The following is a 21,197-nucleotide window of genomic DNA, read 5'->3' as shown; positions in this document are numbered from 1 at the left end:
TTTTCAGAGTGGAGTATGAAGGACACTGTACATCCAATGGGTCTAGCATGCATCCATGGATTTCTTTCGACGACTACTGTTGCAGGAAGAAGAATGTCATGGCACCTCACAACTCCTCTTTGATGGTTTAAAGAATGACTTGTAAAGAAATAACAGTTTTCTACAATGATCCCAGCTGGCACTTATAAAATAATCAATGTTCCAAGTGCAACTAGTTTCGGAATGGCATGTGTGAAACGGAGTCGGTCAGAGAACTTATCAGTCATCCCCGTATCATGACTATCCACGACATTCTACCGAAACCAGAAGTGGTTGAAATTTACTGATATTTTTGGTCTCGATACTGGTTTCCATTAGAGCAAAAAGGAAAAGATATCGAGAAGTGTTGCTTTGCAATCGACTTAGGGTCCCAAGAATAAATTCCATCTCTTCCGCTATACCTATATTGAAACCGAAAGGGTAAGAATAAACTATTTCCTGTTTTAATGTTGATTTTCATAGAATAAAAGCGGTAATAGATAGCGAGAAGTGGATTTTTCCAAACGATTCAGCATCTGAAGAGAACATACTGTTAGTACCCATAATACTGTACGGAAACTGGAAATGGTGGAAATTTATTAGTACTTCAGGTGTCAAAACTTATATTTAAAGAGTAAAAATGGTAAGATAAATCGAAAAGCGGTTTCTTGACATAAATTAAGCGTCCCAAGAATGAGTTTGTCTCTTCTTTTATCTATCTGTTCAAACCGAAAGTGGTGAAAGTTTATGATTTCTGGCTATAACACTGATCGAATAATGGGTTAAATGGGAATTGATAGCGAAAAGTATTTTTTGATATGGATTCTGTACTTCAGGAATATGTTTTACCTCTGATTTTATTTCCGTATTGCAACCGATAGTGATAGACATCAATTCGCACTTCTGGTTTCAGTATTAATGTGAATAGAACAAAACAATAAGGCATAGCGAGTAATGGCTTTTTGATATGAATTCAGCGTCCGAGGAACAGGCTCTATCTTTGATCTTATTCCTCTATTCAAGTAGCTATAAATATACACTAAAAAAAAAAAAAACTATGTGGCGTACGTAAGAACGCAGGTTATTGGACTTAACGTACAGCAAATATATAACTAAGATAGTATATTTTATACGTACTTTCCGTATAAGTGTTCCGAGTAAACGTACTTTCCATACGAACGAAAAAACTGTGTATAGGCGGTTAGGATTTCACATACAGATGGACGTATGTAACATATATCTGACGTATGTAACATAGGTATACGTATGTAATATACGGAAAAACCGTTAGATGCCAGATATCATGCAACGACATAATATAACATCTAAACGGGAAAAAGGGCAGTAAGTATGTAGCACATGGATACCGTATGCTCTGTACTGACTTTCGTAGTAAACATAGGGATTCCGTATATTTGTACAATATACGGTTGTCCGGATAACAGACTTTTTCAGTGTAATTGAATTAATATATTGCAACGAGTAGTTGTAGATGTACTACTTCAAGTTTAAGTATTGAATTCGCGTAGTTTGTATGTCTACTGTAGTTTCTCACTGTAAAACGAAACTCATTTGCTACTATAAAATAAATAAATAAATGTTGAACTCGAAAGTTCTAATATTTCTTACTACTTTCGGTTTCAATACAAAAATAATGCTCAGATGAAATATATTCTTCGGGTATTGAATCTATATAAGGAAAAAAGTAGTTTGTCGCCTCCTAGTATCGTTTTCGCTCTATGGAAAATAGTACTAAGCCGGAACTGAGAGTAGACTTCTAACATTTCCGATTGCATTACAGGAGTAAAATCGGAGATGGAAAAAAAAATTCTTGTGGTACTGAATTCATATGCAAAACCTACTTCTTATTATATATATTACTGTTTTTCACTATACTGAAAAGTCTCAGCGTTGACATCGGAAATTGATTTCCACTTTTGGTTTCAGTAGAGGGATAAAGATGGAGTAATGGGTATCCGCATCAGAAAGCCATTACTTACTATATTTGCTCTTTGGTGTTCAATATTGTAACCCTAATTATTAGTATACTTCTAGCACTTCTGGTTGCAATAGAGGAATAAAGTCGAATATGGTGTAGAGCAGGGGTTTTCAAACTGTGCGGCGCGCCTCCTTGGGGCGGCGCCGAAGGTTGTCAGGGGAGGTGCGAGACTTTTAAAAGATCCTACAAAGGAATATATTTATAATGCAACACACATACTTAAGTGTGCATCCTCCTTTTTTTAGTAATACATATTGGACTAAGCCTTTGTATATCACCTCTGTTCCACATGCGAGATGCGATCAGGGATGACCTTTTTCCTCTTTGGCTTAAACGTGTATAATGCTTGTGAGATGGCCACTAACGATCTTCTACTTTTATCTCTGTAGAAAATAGCGTCTTCTTAAATGTCTTTGAAATTTCGCGCAACGCCTAAATTTTTCTTTTTCTTAATTTTATGTTATTATTTTTGGGACGATTCTTGAATTTTAATCTTTTCTAAAATAAATTTCCAGAAAGAGATACGTCTTGCTATTTCAAACTATGTGCTGAGATTTAAAAAAAAAATGTGACTCAAAACAAACTCATACATCCCATTGACTTTGTTCAACATTTAAATGTGCCGATTTTTGTTATTTAAATTTCCTCTCTGTTCGTATTTTTCAATTCTAACATAAATAACTGACTTACCAAAATTTATAATTATTAACACCTGATAATAACATTAAAAGTTATAGTCAGTGTGTACAATGTAGATCACCTGTGTTAATGAGATATTTCCATTAGTGAGTAATAAATGAAATATAGTTTATCGTAGTGATAGTCTTTCTTTTAGGGACACATGCATTTATGTTGTTGATACATTTCGTTTTTGTCAGAGGAGGCGCGTTTAGACTTTGTGGTTGAGGGAAGCCTCAACTGCAAAAAGTTTGAAAACCCCTGGTGTAGAGATTTACTAGTACTTCCGGTTTCAATATTGATTTCGATGGAGTAAATACGGTAATAGATATGGAGAAGCATTTTTTTTTGGTAGGATTCAGATGTATTCTTACGGTACTAACACCATATTAGAAAACCACTTCTCTCTACCAATTACCGTTTTCCATCATTGTAATCAGTGTTGAAACCGAAAATCATAGATTCCCAACACTTTCGGTTGACATATAGAGACTAAGGTAAAAATGAAAATGTTACTTGTGTCAATTGATTTCAAAAACCGCTTCTCGATACCTCTTACCGTTTTTGTACTATAGAGAACAATATTTAAACTGCAAATAGTAGTAAATTTCGACCACTTGTGACCGTAGTAGGAGATACACGAAAAGATGGAACATTTTCTTCAGGCGCTGAATCGATTTGCAGAAGACCGTTTCACGCTATCTACTGCCGTTTTTCTTCTATAGCTATAAAGATTGAAACCGGCAATGGATGATTTTTTATCATTTTCAGTTTGAGTAGAGGATTATCGGAGGACACGGAGCCTACTATTTGGACACTAAAAACCGCCTCTCGATATCTATTACCATACTTGCTCCATGGAAATCAATATTGATATCGGAAACACTAGTAAATTCCTACGATTTTTGTTTTTAGTAGAGTGTTACAAGTAGAGACGTATATTTGCCTAACACAGCCAATATATATAATAAAATCATTTATTATTATCTAATACTGTTTTCAATCTATGGCAATTAACGTTGAAATTATTATGAAGAATACATTTCGACTACTTCCGATTATTAGTAGTGTTATGGATGAATATGGTGCCTTTACCTTTCAGACGATAAATCGATTCCAATGAGCCACATGTCACTATCCACTACCGATTTTGTCCTATACTGATCAACGTTGAACCGGAAACGATTGTTTTCTCCAACTTTCGGTGAATGGAGGAGATGGAATTTATTTTTGGGATGCAGAACTGATTCTGGAAAACTGTTTCTGAATATCTCTTACCGACTTTGCTCTGGTACCTGTGGATAGATAGGCTTACGGATGGATGACCGGGCGAAGATAGCCGTTCTATAATAATTTCGATACTCATTTATGACATAGTTTGGAAGTCTAAAAATCGTACCAAATCGTACCAAAAATCCTTGTCCACATTCCTTTGAAAAATCTGTAGATCTACAGATAAATCTGTACACCTGGTAATACCGTGAAGTATAAGGGTAGCGATTGGTGACGAGTCATCATAATGACGTAATACGTGACTGTTGACATTTCTCGCCAATTTCTCTCCTTCTAATGATGAAGGAAGATAATGCCTTTTATGAATTCCATGTTTGGATTTTGCTTTCTTGGGAACAAATTAAAAGCATGGTTCGTTACAGATTCTAAAATTTTATTTTGATCGGAATCATTGTTATAGTGAACACAATGTAAACATCATCACATTTTTATGATAATATTCATTTTTGAAGATTTGTAACATGAATATATGAAAAAAATATCTATTAAAAACTGTAACTTTAAACACACTCATCTTAAGTCCAATTTGTAAATATTAATATAATGCAAACAAAATCAATGTCTTACGGTCGTCTAGTTTTCAGTAGCGAGGCTTGAAGGGAGACAGAATAGACAGCATTTACCCATTAGAATTATATATGCATTAAGTTTAGGTCTTTTCCTAATTTAAAATTTCCTATAATTTCTTTTCCGGTTTCTTCACGTTTAAATTAGATCCTTTTCTAGAACCTGCTTCGATGTAAGTAGACGGATAATCCAGCATCTAGCGAAACCTTCAACATTACCCCTGTGTTGAATCCATATTTCCTGCATCAACCTAGAGAAACGTAAGAGTACCAGCAGCCGCACGCAAAATGAAGGGCAAGAAAACACTCACTAAGTAGAATTCCTCAAAAGACGTTTTACTTTCTGTGTATTTCAGGGTTTCGAGTCTAGTTTATTTTAAAGTAGATTTGAAAGCGCCAGAAACACTGCTACTTTCTTCTTTTTCTTCTTGTTTATTTTAAATTATATTTCGAGCTCCATCTATAGAATGTAAAATTGTTATAACTTGCCTTTAAAGAAAGATTTTTTAAAACACATTTTGTCGTTTCCTGTCTAGCATTGTAGGAAAAGACAAGAGAAAAGTTTAGTTGTTGCATTGGCCACTTTACCACTGTTGTGTATTTCGCGAGAGCGATAAGTAGAAGTGAGGAGATTTCGGCGAGTTTCTTCCTTCTGCAAGTGGTAGTGTTTACATTACAGTACACTCATGGGCGCCTTCAGCAGGAGGCAGATGGGAGCAATTTCTCCTTCTGGATTTTCGAATGGGAGTCGGCTCTTCGAAATACATGTCAGAATAAATTATATTTTCCTTACTCACCCAAACAGTGTTTAATACAAAGGGCGTTCAAAAAGTTTTGCACAATGCGCCGTAACTTTTTAAATAGTTGCATTAGGACCATTTTGAGTGAGCGTATCTGTGTCTTTTATGTGCATATACATGTTACATAATGCATCCTCATCCGCTGTGACACGTTTAGACCACTTTTTTTTCGATGTTATAAATGCACTTTGATAAAATCCTGGATGCTGAATACTACACTACTGTTTCAATCAATGTGTGAATTCTTGGTCATTGGCAAATTGCCTACTATTAAGGTGAGCCTTCAGACGACCAAACAGAAAGAAATCGAAAGGAACTAGGTCCTTTGTATAAGGGAGTTGAGGAGTTACTTCCCATCCCATACTTCTGATTTTGTGCTGTGTTTGATTGGCACAGTGGATTTGCTTCTGTTTGTTGTGAGTAGGTGTGACATATAACGGACACATGTTTTCTGTAACCTAAAAGCTGTATTAATGTTAGAATACTACCCACAAATAGTTCAGTCGCTTCAACAAACCGTCGCGTGGTTACACATTTTTCAATGTGATCTTTGTTAACGTTGTTCACTTTAGTTGATGGTCTGATGTACCGTATTGGTCCAGCAGATTGAAATCATTACTGTGGAACATTTGTATCCATTACTGGATATTGCTGTGGTCCACTGTCTCATCTCCAAATACAGAAAGCAATTTGAGTCGAATGGATGTGGTTGAGTAATTGCCGGTCTTGTACAGCAGTTCAATGCCCAGCCGTTGGCCAGTACAGCTGTCTATTTCTTTCTCTACTATGGGCGTATTTGTAAATAGAGGAAGAAAATGTGCTACACAACTTCATCAGTTTTTTTTGTGCTTCCGTTGAGAGAGTATTGAAGTATTATCTTTAAATATTGTCCTCGGTCAAATTTGTTACCAAATTTGCTTCACATTTTTCATGTTTCTTCATTGTTACTGATTCCAGAGTAAAAGTGTTGTCACTGCATTTGGAACATAGTTCATCAAGCTTTCCCATTTGAAACGAAGAGAAAAGATTTAAAAAATCACTGAGGTTAAATTGTGCTATCTGTACAGAATTTTAATCTGCCGTAGCGTTTCTTTTCTTTATATTCAGAATATCGAATCTTTATAAATCAAATTACAGGGCATTCTACAGTATTGCGAGTAGTGAGTTTCAAGTCAAACCCAACTAAATAGACTAAATGTTACGATGTCATACGTAGTACGAATACCATAAAAATCACAGTTTTACCTCACTGTAACTTTCTAGCTAAAACAAGAGTTCCGATTTTGATTTGATTAGTACCATCCCAACCCAATTTTTCCTAGACAAATGAATGATAATATTGAATCTATTATAGTGTCATTAAAGTTATATTGTTTTAAGAAATATGAACAGACTGTTAGAGCTGCATTTGAGAAAATCACAATTTTCGATTTCCACACATTTAAGGGAGTGAGTGAAAAATAAAACACCGCGGCAAATTTCCAAAAATTTGAAGTTAAAAACTTTGTACGGAATCCGGAAACAAGAGAAACTGAGTGCCACACTGAACATAGGCTGAAGTTCCGCCTCTACAGTAAGCTCGGATCAACACTAATTTTGATTAAGTTGGACCAAAACTATAGTTGTGTCCAAGAAATTAAAAAAAAAAAAAAAATAGAGTTTCCCTGTACGCGTATAACGCATATGGAAGAGCGAGAATAAGATAGAAATATTGAGGAAGATGGGAATGCTAGTTGTACAATTAAGATTGCAATGCGTTTTTATTAGGCTAACAACTGAAAGAATTTGCTATTCGTTTATTTCAGCAGATAACCTACCTACTAAAATATTATGTCACCCGAAAATATTTGTAGATGACTCGAAATATATCGACCTATGTTGATTAAACAAACATTTATTACTCTTTCAACGGGTGGCAGCATTCGTGATGTTCAGAAATGTTGTCATAAGCGTTCAGCAATAGTACACTAAAACTAAGATTATTAACGTTTCTGTAGCGAATAAATATTTTTAAAAAAATAAATAAACAAATAACGCTATAGAACAGTTTTCTTAACATTTGTTCTCCAATATTTCAACTTAGTTGACATGAAGATGTGCATCATGTTATATGACCGTCATATCTGTCTTCTACTTTTCATTTCATATGAAGCCGAACTTTCTCCTTGTTTAAATTGTATTTCCAATCTTTTTTAGTTTTCATCTCTTATTTTGTCTTAAAGACGGAACATTCCGAGGAAACAATAAATCAAGAAGATTGTCAGATAAGTGGAGTAAATATCGAATGATTCAAGTATATAATAGGCTTGAAATTTGCTGGAGTTGGATATTCAGAAGTTACTGTTGTACCTCTGGTGAACATAATCGAAAAACTCTAGTTCAATCTATTTCATTATTATTTTCTTATTTCAGATTTTGTATTCACTTCCTCAGATTTGAAGTTATGCATGCATATTAAGACAATACTTGGAAAATAACTTTCATCTGGAAATTGCAACCATCAATTATTTTATTAAAAAAAAGACAATGCAAATAGATTAAATTTTAAAAGTGAAGGAAACAGAAGAAAAGGAAAAAAAATCTGTTATTATAAAAGTAGACAGCAAAATAAAACTTGTCAGAGGATATTTACCAGTAAATTTGTCTTAAATCTGATTTCAGCCAAGAATCTACAATTTTCACTTTGAAACTTGCTATATCTCAAGTCAAATTAGAACAGAAAGGTTTTCATGAAGAAGAGCAATACTGCTTTAATCTAAATATTTCCTAATTTTAAATCAGAAAAGGATTACTGAATCAGGGAATTTAAATGTCTTTCAGTCTTTATAGGATAGAAGTTGATATTTCAGTCCACAATATTAGTTCCAAATATACAGGGTGTTTCATAAATGTGTCACAAATTGTTGGGAGTAGATTCCTTACATTAAAATGAGAAACAATTCATTTGAACCTGTGCTTAAAAGTGGACAATTTTGGAGTTATAGGGTGCCAAAAATTTGAAATAACTGAACTTTTAAAGTTTATAGCTCCATTACTATGGGACCTATCGTAGTCGGTTGACTGAGAAACTGGTATGTGAACTATCCAAATATCCAACTTCCAGAACCTTCGGTACTTGCACAATCATTTTAAGAGAGGCTGTGTGGGAGTACTTGATCACTCTCCACCTACCTATCTAAAAATTGGTACGCAAGTACTGGAGCATTCTTAAACATGGATATTTGGATAGTACACTTAGCAGTTCCACACTGATGTCTTGACCCGACTACAATAGGCCCCATAGTAGTGGAGCTATGAACTTTAAAAGTTCACATATTTCACGTTTTTGGTATCTTAACTCAGAAACTATCCACTTTTGAGCACAGGTCCGTTTGATTTTTTTTTTTAAATTTTATTTTGATCTGAGGAGTCTGTTTCCAACATATTGTGACACATTCTGTACTAGTAGCCTAAATTGGGTCTTGGAACAGTCAAAATGAAATGAAATAAAATATTTCAGCTTAACGTCCCAGAGGGCAAGTGAATGATGATGTATAAATTGGTGGAATGAGAAAGTGGGAGAAAACGGGAGTACCCCGAGTAAACACATGGATACGATATTGCCCACCACAAACTTACTTCAAACCAAAGACCCACGCACCAGAGGTAATGGAATCGTAGAACAAATTCAATCATAATATAACGAGAAACTAGTTCATTTATTCTTATTTCTTAAGGAATAATGCAATAATATATAAAGATAAATCCGTAACATCCCATCTTAATTAGTTTTCACATTAACTAATAGTTTAATTTCGCGATAGTGTGGTAAATCTTTCGATGATATTTTTCTTTACAGTTTCATTAATGTGAAGTACAGGAAATGGATTATCACGAATCTGCTGGGCTACGTTCTTTACATTCCAAAGGTAAGAAAAAACTACAATCTTTCACATTATACATTTCAACTTATAATGCATTATCTTGTTAACATTAAGGGGTAGAAGTAAAATGTAATTATGGATAAGCTTTAGAACAATCCGGCATAAGTCTTTTTCTTTTTTTGTATTTTCATGGATTTATTTTAAACTGTGATCTTTGAAGTCAAATTGGAGAAAATTAATTCACATATGTATTGTAATGGGTCACGAAATTCATTATGCATGACCAAGACGAACCCACTTTTTTACAGGCTTAGTATTACCCAGAGCCCCTTTGTGGCTAAGTGGTTAGCGTAAGCGCCTTTGGAATGGGAGACCCGGGTTCGATTTTCGACGGGAGCTCATGTGGTTCGGATTGCACGTTAATCAGTAGGTTCCGTCTCATAAAGCCTCGCTGCTGAAAGGGATGTTAAACTCAAAATCAATTCAACCTCACAAGTATTACCCAGACAGATTCATGACCGTGTATGACTCTGCAGGTGCATGACCCGAATGACTAGGACAGATTTGAGACGACTAAACATCATTATAACATATGGAAAGTACATATGCAAAGGTTGATCGTGTAATTCTAAGAAACACAATTTTATCTGTTCTCTCTCTTTCCTTTCAAATGGAGCCTTTAGGAGGAAGAAAATACTATTTTGTGGGACCTCGAATAAAGAATTGAGAAAAAGATTCATAAAATCTTCGTGTGGAGTATTGTGCTATATGGGTCAGAAACATTGACATTACACAAAAATGATGAAAAACGAGTTGAAACTTTCGAAATGTGGATGTGAAAAAGAATGGAGGAAATTAATTGATTCGAGGGGAAAACGAATAGTTTGTGTTAGAAATAGTGGGGAAAAAGAACAATTTTAAATATTAATAAGAACATAAAGAGAAACTGGTTTTGACATTGGCTAAGAAGGAACTGTATCATGATTGACGTTCTGGAGGGTATGGTGGCAGAAAAGAAAGGAAGGGGCGAGAAAGACTACAATTAATGGACGATATCAAAACAGAAAGATCATACGTGAAGGCGAAGAGGTTAGCAGAAGACCATGAAGCATGGAAGCTTCTCAGTTGCGGCAAGTGATTTGCCAATAATGGCAGAATACCTATGATGATAATCAGGGCCCGGATCTTGTTGACAAGTCAACTTTTTTCTGTTACGCATAGGACAAAGCAAGTTCAAGTAGAAACGTTATCCATCAACTCTAGGTTCTAAAAATATAGTTTTTTAGGGTCAACTTTTGGTCACTTTTTGCCGTTTTGAAATTTCAGGTCATTTTTTAATATTTTAAGGTGACTTTTAGGTCACTCATGGTTTTTCTATTCTCTTTCTTCTTCATAAGGAAATCTTTAAATGAATACGGTTTACGGATGTGGAAAAGACGAAGTTGAATAATCTCTTTTCTTTCTTCCTGACTATTGGGGTGGAAAAACTGCATTCTTAACAAGCTAATGAAAACTAAGCTGTAGCTGGTTAACGAAAAGTGGGGGTTGGTAGGTGTCCAAACAGATAGTTTTGGGTTGTTGACCACAAAGGATGTGATCGCGTGAATAACTAAAAATGGATTAGAAGGCGTACACAGATTTTAAACAGGTTTTTATCTATTATTCTCATGTAGTGTACACTTGGGAACTTTTATTGTTTAAGAGTGCTTCTTAGTTTCAGCTCGGGAGTGAATTGACGCTTTCAATACTTAGGACCTACAATGCCGCACAATGCACTGATCGATAGAAATAAATGATCAATGGAGTGCAACTAACTGAAACAAAATTTTTTGAATATGAGTAAAAATGTTAATTAAAAATACAATGGATATTAAAAAATGTCAATGTTTAATGAAATAAACGTTTAAGAAAACGCATGTTTTAAGGTCAATTTTTGTGATTTTAGGGTCATTTTACAGGAGTTTTAGTGTCATTTTAAAGGTCACTTTTTAGAAAATTTTCGGTCAACAAGATCCGGGCCCTGATGATAATGATTGTGATGATGATGACTCTCTTTTCTCACTAAATCGATAATTTCCTTTCTCCCTCTTGTTGTGTGCATCTGTATGTGTCAAAGGTCTATCATAGTATAAACGCATGAGAGTCACAGAAAAGAAAGCTACATGTTTTTGTTATGCAGGATCGTCAAAATTTAATCAAATTAGCTGTAAAACTTGTGTAGAATATGAAAGATTCTACTGAGATCAAACAGCGTCAAATATTTTTAAATACTGTCTGTGGTCGAAAGCACTGCATTATTTTTCAGTATGGGAAGACTAAAATTATATCACACCAGAATCAAACACGTGAATATTCCAGCCTGAATAGATTGAATCATTAATCCATATCTATACTATAATATAAAATAGTAGAAGTGAATGACTCATCATCTATCAGGTCATATTATTACAGATAGGAACGTAACATTTGAACTGAATAATTCTTTTGTTAAAAAAAGGATAAAGAAGGATTTTTGGAAATACATAACCTAAGGAGGTAAAGTTTTTTTTTTCGGATAATCGTATATTTTACAAACCCTTAAGTTAAAGAGATTAAACTCAGCATATGAACTCTTCATTAAATATAAGAAAATACGTGTTTCAGTGTTTTACTAAATTTCGCTTCTAAAAGAGGAAACAGGAGCATTACTAAAACGTACTAATTTTTGGCTTTGTTTAATCAGAGATGGCCAAATGCAAAGATTTTTTCAGCTGAAGATCGGAAATTCGGAATATAGACTTTTAATTAAAAACTAGTTGAACATGCGCTCTCTACACAGCGCGCCATTCACATATGAGCATAAATCTCCTTGTCATTCCTCACAACACCTGTACATAGACCCTTTACAGACGCAAGTGATAAAAAATCGGGAAGGGGTACCATAAAGCAGATATTTTTTTCGATTATTTTTTTCAATATCTCGCACCATTTGAAAGATTTGACCCTACTTCCGGTTAGAGTTTCTAATTCACGTATAATCAGTGTTTTCTTTCTTCTTGTATGCAATACATAATAAGCAAATACATTACTAACACAATTAATTATAATGTGAGTGATATAGTGTGTTAATTGGACAAAACACTCCAAACAATAAAGATTCACCTTAGCCTGGAGAAATGGTTATCCTTCGTTTTTCATTTTCTTTAGGCCATGGAGCAAACGCCTGAGAAATATGCAGCCCTATATACAACTATGGTATAACTCGTAGGATATGATACTTTATTTGTTTAAAATTTCAACACTTCCAGTGTACCCCTAATAAATGTAATAAAGAAATAACGGTTAGGTTTTTAATATTCAATTAAAACTGGACAATCTACAGAAAATTTGCAATCGACCAGTGAAAACGGCACGTTTCTAGCACTTGTGGTTTTTGAGATCTCATTGTCGAAAAGATTGGAGACAAACATATAAACTTTTCTGTGGAGACAAACATATAAACCTAGGATTTAATTACACAGACTAGTTGAACCTGCGCTCTCTACACATTACATCATTAACACATGAGCATGAATCTCCTTGTCATTCCTCACATCTGTACATGTACCATTACAGACACAAGTGAAATACGTCTTGATAAAATTCGGCAAGGGGTACCATAAAGGAGAGATTTTTTGAATATTTTTTTTTCAATATCCCGCACCGTAGGGCAAGATTGAGCCTACTTCTGTTGGAGTTTGTAATTCATGTATGACCAGTGTTTTCTTTCTTCTTGCATGCAGTATGTAATAAGCAAATACATCATATACACAGTTAATTTTTATGTCAGTGATACATGGTGTTAGTTGAGCAAACACTCCAAATAATAAAGATTCACCTTAGCCTGGAGAAATGGTTATCCTTCGTTTTTCATTATCTTTTGGCCGTGAAGCAAACGCCTGAGAAATACACAACCCCTATATATTTTGTTGGAATATATAACTTACAGAATATGATGTTTTTTTTTAATTTCAACACCTCCAGTGTACCCCTAAAAATGTAATAAAGAAATAACGGCCACGTTTTTAAAATATTCAATTAGAACTGGACAATCTACAAAAAATTTGGAATCGACCAGTGAAAACGGCACCTTTCTATCACTTATGGTTTTTGAGATCTCATTGTCGAAAGGATTGGAAACAAACATAAACTTTTCTTTGGAGACGAACATATAAACCTAGCATTTTAATATATAGACTAGCTGAACCTGCGCTCTCTACACAGCGCATCATTTGCATATGAGCATAACTCTCCTATTCATTCCTCACCACATATGTACATGTCCATTTACAAACACAAGTGAAAGACGTCTTCATAAAAAATCGGCAAGGGATATCGTAAAGGGGAGATATTTTCGATTATTTTTCTCAATATCTCGCACCGTTTGCAAGATTTGAGCCTACTTCCGGTTAGAGTTTCTAATTCATGTATGACCAGTGTTTTATTTCTTCTTGTATGCAGTATGTAATAAGCAAATACATTACATATACAATTAATTATAATGTCAGTTATATATGGTGTTCATTGGGCAAAACAAAAAATAAAGATTTATCTTAGACTCGAGAAATGTTTATCCTTCCTTTTCATTATTATCTGGCCATGAAACAAACGTCTGAGACATATACAACCCCAATATACAACAATGTGCTGTTGGAATATATAACGCATAGGATATGATGCTTTAGTTTTTTTATTTCAACGCTTCCAGTGTACTCTGAAAAATGTAATAAGGAAATAATAGCCATGCTTTTTTTAATATTCAATTAGAACTGGACAATCTACGCAAAATTTCCAATTGATCAGTGAAAACTTCATCTTTCATTGCAGTTTCCGAGATCTCGTTGTCGAAAGGATTGACCACGAACATATAAACAACCTTAACATATAATTTAAAAGTACTCGGAAGATGGAAGCACAATTCACATGCATTGATTTTAGAGAAGGCTAATTAAAATACAAAGGCTTTGAACAATAATTTTATATAATAAACTTTATGAAAAAGATATAGTACAAATACTTAAAATGTTTGTCTCTGTTAAACGTGAAATCACACATAACAGTAAATGAAAGATTTGAAAGCTAAAGTTATATGTTGGAGCTCAGGCGCTTTCAATTGCTATTGTAGCATTTTAATATATATAGATCTCAATACCGGCCTGAGGACTTCCTTGTTCCGCTGGGGCGGCCCTCCACCTCCGGCGCTACTTCCAAGTCACGATCATCCTCGACTAACCGGTCGACGACTGACGTTCCATCCCTTGCTCCACCGCAGGACGACAATGCCATGGACTTTACCCTGGTCACTACACCCAAGCGACGTCGCTCGTCCTTGGAGTCCACACTGAGCCAACAACAATCATCAGACTTCCCTGCTTTACCAATGAGCAACAGATTTGAGCCTCTCTCTACTCTCACAGCTGACGGGTCTCCTGTGATAGAGCCAAGACCCAAACCCACCAAAGAGGTTAAACCACCACCTATTTACATTTACGGCATCCAAAATACGTACAACTTTACCAAAAGCCTTTGCAAGACCCTCAGAGAATCGCCTCAGGTTCGGCATAACAAAGAACGTATCGTGATTCAGGTATTTTCTAGGGACGATTTCACAACTATAAAAAACTACTGCGAGCAGACGAAAACTGAATACGCTACTGGCATCGCCAAAAGTGACCGACCCGTAAAGGTTGTCGTTCGCAAATTGCCCATCGATACCGACGTCGCTGATCTTCAGTCTGCACTATTCACTTTAGGCTTTAAGCCGCTCTCGATTCATCAAATGTCTCGTCGGGGCCCCAGTGGTGGAGATAGAGTCCTCATGCCACTTTTTCTCATCTCCCTCGAGAAAACACCAAATATACAAGAGATCTACAACATATCAGGATTGCTTCATTATAAAGTTTCATTTGAGCCCTATCGGCCGCCGAGTGTTCTGCAGTGTTACCGCTGCCAACGTCTTGGTCATTCACAAGACACTTGCAAAGCTCAACCTAAGTGTGTGAAGTGTGGGCAAAGTCATTTTACGAAAGCCTGTGCCAAACCAGATGCATCTACGCCAGCAACCTGTGCCAACTGCGGAGGGGACCATCCAGCCAATTATCGCGGTTGTCCAGTCTTTCGCTCCTACTCAGATGCTCTCAAGAAATCAACTCCTTCTGCCCGCAGCTCCGGTCCTACTGTATCAACTTCACTGGACAATAAGGCACCTCGCAGCGACCGACCTCCACCACCAAATCAGGATGCTCCCTCTACGTCCAGCACACCAGATAGTGCGTCTACACCATCCGTTAATGACTTTAATCTCCATTCACTCCTCACTTACATCAAAACCTTCAACTTTGGCCGCATTATCTCTCATCTCAAGAAAGGATTTACTAGACTTCGGGAAGCCACGGATCCTGCGTCCAAGGCTGCTGTCGTCATAGAGACATTTGCTGACATGATTGCTGATGGCTGCTTCTAACCAACCACTCATTCATCACACTATAACTGTTGTAACCTGGAATGCAGATGGTCTTACCGACCAGAAGCGTCTCCTAATTCGTTTTCTAGCAGAACATCAGGTCGATATCATACTTATACAGGAAACTCACTTCACTGCCCAGGTTACACACTGGAGACTGCCAAACTACCAATTACTTCGCCTCGATCGAGTTCAAGGACGGAAAGGAGGATTACTGATTGCCCTGAAACGAAGTTTCAAGGCTAGACAACTCCTTTTACCCCCGTTACACACACTAGAAGCTCTTGCTATAGAAGTCTTCCTCCCCGGGATTCCTCTCATCTTGGTCACGGGCTACCGTTCTCCAGCACATGACTTAGATCCCAATGATTTCGACATCATCTCGACTTTGGGCCCCAAAATCATATTGGCAGGGGACTTCAATGCAAAACATGGGGAATGGCACTCCAGACGTTCCAACGAAAACGGACGAATATTACACCGGTATCTGCACACATCTCCATTCATTGCCTATGGGCCACCTGATCCAACTCACCATCCTAAAGCAGGCGGAGAACCGGATGTGTTGGACATAGTTCTAAGCAAAGATACCATCTTAGCTACACGTCCTTACGTGATCTCAGCACTGGACTCAGATCATGATCCGGTCCTTTTCAAAATTTCGCATCGTCATATCTCCCGTCCTGCACCCGCTCATATCTCCCGAACTACGAACTGGGATGTCTATAAGCAGGAATTAAACTCTTTGCTCGACATAGCCGCTCGTCCAAATTCTCCTACGGAAATTGATCAGGCGGTCGCCCATCTCACACTTGCTCTACGTACGGCTGACTCCCTCAGCACATCAATAATTCCTGACTTGCAGTCCGAACCACAATGTGACTCTCCATTACTTCGTCTTTATATCCATCTCAAACGCTGGGCTCGAAGTACTTGGCAGCGCACCAGACATCCACTCTACAAAACACTTTGGAACACCTTAAGCCGCAAAATCAAGACCATCACTAGACGACAAACCGAGCAGTACTGGGAGACACTTTTTCGTGGGGTCACACTTAATGACACTAAAATCTGGCAGTATTCCCGCCTTTTCCAGCGCCGAGAGACTTCTCGTCAAACTCAAATACTGCAAGGTCCGCATGGGGTCATACATGACGACCAAGGGCAAGCAGACCTATTTGCTGCATCTCTAGAGCGCCAGTTTACACCTAATGCGACTCCTGTCGTTCCCCACATTCAGCAGGACGTTCGGGCCACTATGCGCATGCTCCATTTTCAACCAATACTTCCCCTGCCTGAGGTCGTAACACCAAGGGAAGTTGAGCGTCAAATTTGTCACTTGCCCAACAAAAAAGCGCCTGGAGTTGATCAGATCCGCCCAGAACTACTGAAACATGGGACACGGAAGCTACTCCTCTATCTTGCTGCTTTATTTACAGGCATCCTTCAGGTTTGCTATTTTCCCCGTGCTTGGAAAGAAGCGAAAGTCATTCTTCTCCCTAAACCAGGTAAAAATCCGACTCTCCCAGAAAACTATAGACCAATTAGCCTATTATCTCATGTGAGCAAACTCTTCGAACGAGTGCTTCTCGCCCGACTTCACGAGCACGTCACCACTCTAGATATACTCCCCCACCATCAATTTGGTTTTCGTGCTAACCACAGCACAACAAGCCAATTAGTGAGGGTAGTCGACCACCTGACTACCTCTTTTAATCGACGACAATATGTTGTGGGTGTATACCTTGATATCTCGAAGGCGTTTGATAAAGTGTGGTTACCAGGCCTCATTTATAAACTTCGCTTACAAGGTTTCTCTTTACCTTATCTCAAACTCCTCACTTCATACCTCTTTCATCGCTTTTTCCATGTCTCTGTGGGACAGACCAAGTCTGCTCCCAAACCAATTCAAGCTGGTGTGCCTCAAGGCGCGGTTCTTTCGCCTCTGCTTTACACCTTATACACCGCAGACTTACCCATTGTGCCACACTGTTTTCCTGCAACATACGCCGATGACACTGCTTTCTTTACGAACAGCAGCAATCTTCGTCTTTCCTACCACTACATGCAGCGCCAACTCAATGTCTTTCAACGTTGGGCTACCATCTGGCGCCTAAAAATCAACGCGGATAAGAGCGTTGCAGTCTGCTATAGCAAAAGACGCAGCAGAGCCATCCATCGTTTATACTATGACAACATTGAAGTTCCGCACCGTCTGCATGCTAAATACTTGGGAGTTATATTAGATCGAGGCCTTACTTTTGGTCTTCATATCAGGGACATTAAACACCGAGCCCTTCGAAAATTGTCTGCCCTCTATACTATTCTGCGTTGCAGTGCCTTAAGTCATGAAACAAGACTCCACGTCTTTAAAATGGTAATTTTGTCCACAATCACCTACGCATGTCCAGCATGGCAACATGCGGCACTCAGTCACTTGCGCACGGTCGAGAGTGTGCAAACCAGGGCAGCTCGTATCATAACAGGCCATGACCGATATACGCGCAATCGTCAACTTTTAGAGGACTTAAACATATATCCTATCCGGGACGTGTTACATCAACACCATACTCGTTTTTGGGCCAACCTCCCCCGCCACATCAACCCCGCTATAGCAGCCATTGGCACAGCGCATACACACCGACGAACTTACAGGACGCCACGGTTGTAGCATAACTCTTTACCCACACTTTCCCCCTCACTGCGACAGTTGCAGCTGAAGGTCACATGACGTCGTCGTATCTCATATTCTAACTCACCCCCACAGGTCTAATCATTTTCTTTTCTATAGCTGTCATCGAGTCAGGGACTTTTGTCCGATACTCGACACAAAACCACACTTTCAAGCTAAGCTAAGCTAAGCTTTTAATATATTGATAAGGAACTATCTATTTCAGCGTTTCTGAAAGGTCTGCTTCTAAGGAGAAGAGGGGGCAATTTCAGTAACATTAAAATTTCCCTTTATTTACAAAGTGCTAAATATAGATGTTCACCTAAGTTGGAGTTATAAAATTCGTACGTAATCTCTTCTATAAAAAGAATGGAAGTAAAGAAAGGAGATTAGTAACAACATCCAAATTTCCCTTTCTTTATTGAAAAAGTGTAAAATTTGAGAATTCGCTTAAGTTGGAGATATGAAAGTCGCTATACATACTCATAAGTATAAGGTTGAGTCGTAAGTCTTAAATTTTCTGGTACAAAACATACCTCTATTTATTGTAATACACTGAAAGCTGGTTAAAATTCAAAGTATATCCTCTCGAGTTGGTCTGTCTGCGGTTACCCTCCTGTCAGTTCACCGATTACACGTCAATAGCACGTCTTGTTCTTAAAGGCAAAGAAGTCAGTCACTGCTTTTTAACTTCCTCCTAGTTAGTGAAACATCATTATTTCAGAAAGTGCGAAATTGACCGAAATAGTCAGTGAACCGAAAGGGCAATGACAGGACAATATCCCGGATATGGCATCAATTTGATGGCTCCAAGTTCCTCAATTTTATGTTGTATTTTTCGAGCAGGGTGTGATTTTGCGTTCTTCTGTTGCAGCAGTGTGCGCTTTCAGTACACCAATGCAGGATACTTTTGGGTGTAGTGCAGTACGCATACGTCCCAACTGTTTAGGATAAAGGTTAGCACTATGGTGCTACCGTTAGGAATGAAATCGACGTGAATTATGGCTCGTTGTTTTATCACACACAGAACATAATTTTACGCTCGAGATGGATATGTTTGATGACCGGTTTTGGAAGTTGGCCTTTGCTCAACCACTATTTTTGCACACTAGGATTACGAAAAAAAAAACACTCAGTTTCCATTGCATGTGGCAGTCCTTTCCAGGAATCGCACATCACTTGTAGTTGTCAGGGCACATCCATTGTTCTTCGGGGCTGAGCTAGGGCCACTTATGTGGCACAATGCAGCAGCTCCTGGTGGTTTCCCGGAGTTCGTGAAGGTGACGCATAGCAGTGGACTGGAACGTGTCGAGTTAGTGTGATAATCGTCATGGCTAGTGGGTGGTTTTTCATCACTAATGTGTCGTACGACCTCCGAATCAGTTACCCTGGGATGGTCGCGCCTTGGGTGATATTCAACATTTTTTTCCATCATGAACAAGTTTTTTTGAAACCAACGAGTTGTTGTGTTGTTGTTTACTGCACCTTCTCCCTTCGCATGACAAATATTTCGGGTTGCTGCCACAGTGTCAAGTCCGAGTTCGAACTGTTACAGTGGCAGTTCACGGATCAGATACTTTTGAGTATTAATCGTCACTGCCACTAAAAACTGACTGAAAATACTGACGGAGTGGCAGCCTCCGTATTAAATAGTCCGCTTGTCTAACTACCTCTTGGGCCAGTTTGAGCCTCTACTTATGGTCGATCGCAAGATAAACGAGTGACTGCTTTTTGGGTTGTGGAAATATTGGAAAATTTATGACTCATCTTTGCAATAATAACGGAATACGTATTTCAGCGTTTACGAACATTCTGCTCCTAAAGGAGGGAAGGGGTACAATTTCTACAATATTAATTGTAGAATTGTAATTGTACAATACAAGATTTCTCACTATTAATTCATAAAATGGCTAATTTAGGGATTTGATTGAAATTCCTGGAGTGAAGAAGGGAATCAAAAGTAGGACACACGTATTTTTTTTTAGCGGCCAACGTGGTGGATATGGGGATAAACACCCCATAAGCTGCGAACATTGTACAATATGACACCATGTATGAAGACCATAACGAGCAACGCACTCTGTCGATTCGCTAGATTCTTTTAAAATTCGTAGAGGAAGAAACAATAAGGGGAAAACATTGTAATAGTAGTCGATAAATCTGGCAAATGGCGAATCAAATACGAATATTGTGTCATCATCTGCATTCAATGTGATAAGTGCTATGAATTCCTGTTTCTATGGTGAGTTTAAGAATAACAATAGGTGGATCGCTTGTAAATATTCGCCAAGGTGAGAGATAATATTGGAATTCGTTAGTACAGTTTGAATTATCATTTGTACATGTTGTAGGAAGCAATAACTTGAGTGTTGAGGTGTATGGTTACATCATACAATACTAGAATTTAAATGATAATTACGAACAATGCATAACCCAATTGGACACTAAATTTACTTCGTTTCATCCTTGATAAGCGTGTTACAAGTGGAATATTATCTCGTATTAATTAAAAGAAAATCACGCCAAAGTAGTCTATCAGAGCAATATGTTCATCTATAAGTTTGCTATAAGTTATCAGTGAACAATGCTCAATGTGTTAATCGTATGCCTTGTGTCCTATATATATTATAGATGACGTGTACTGAACGATATATATATATGCACAATAAATCATGCTTATCATTATGTATATTGACCCCCCTTAATAAGTCAAAGCTATAGGAACGTACCCTAAAATTGATGTAAACCCATTAAATGTCATTCGTCTACTTGCAGCCTATTTTGCTATTGTAGACCTTCCAGAACAACTTCCAAGGTCAGAGACACAC

The 21,197-nt window shown here is 37.5% G+C and overlaps 1 protein-coding gene across 1 annotated transcript in view; it reads left to right on the top strand.

Moving 5' to 3' along the window:
- Positions 1-21,197, top strand: part of LOC145688190 (transcription factor RFX4-like) — a 390,217-nt gene that overhangs the window by 45,977 nt on the left and 323,043 nt on the right. Inside the window, exon 2 of the mRNA XM_081762061.1 lies at positions 9,193-9,262. The gene's annotated coding sequence lies outside the window, so the exon portion shown is untranslated. The remainder of the gene's footprint in view (positions 1-9,192; positions 9,263-21,197) is intronic.

Source organism: Thermobia domestica, chromosome 6, assembly GCF_964235325.1.
Source record: "Thermobia domestica chromosome 6, izTheDome1.hap1.1, whole genome shotgun sequence".
Taxonomy (NCBI): domain Eukaryota; kingdom Metazoa; phylum Arthropoda; class Insecta; order Zygentoma; family Lepismatidae; genus Thermobia; species Thermobia domestica.
The sequence above is the reverse complement of the archived record's forward strand: the minus strand, read 5'-3'. Positions and strand labels throughout refer to the sequence as shown.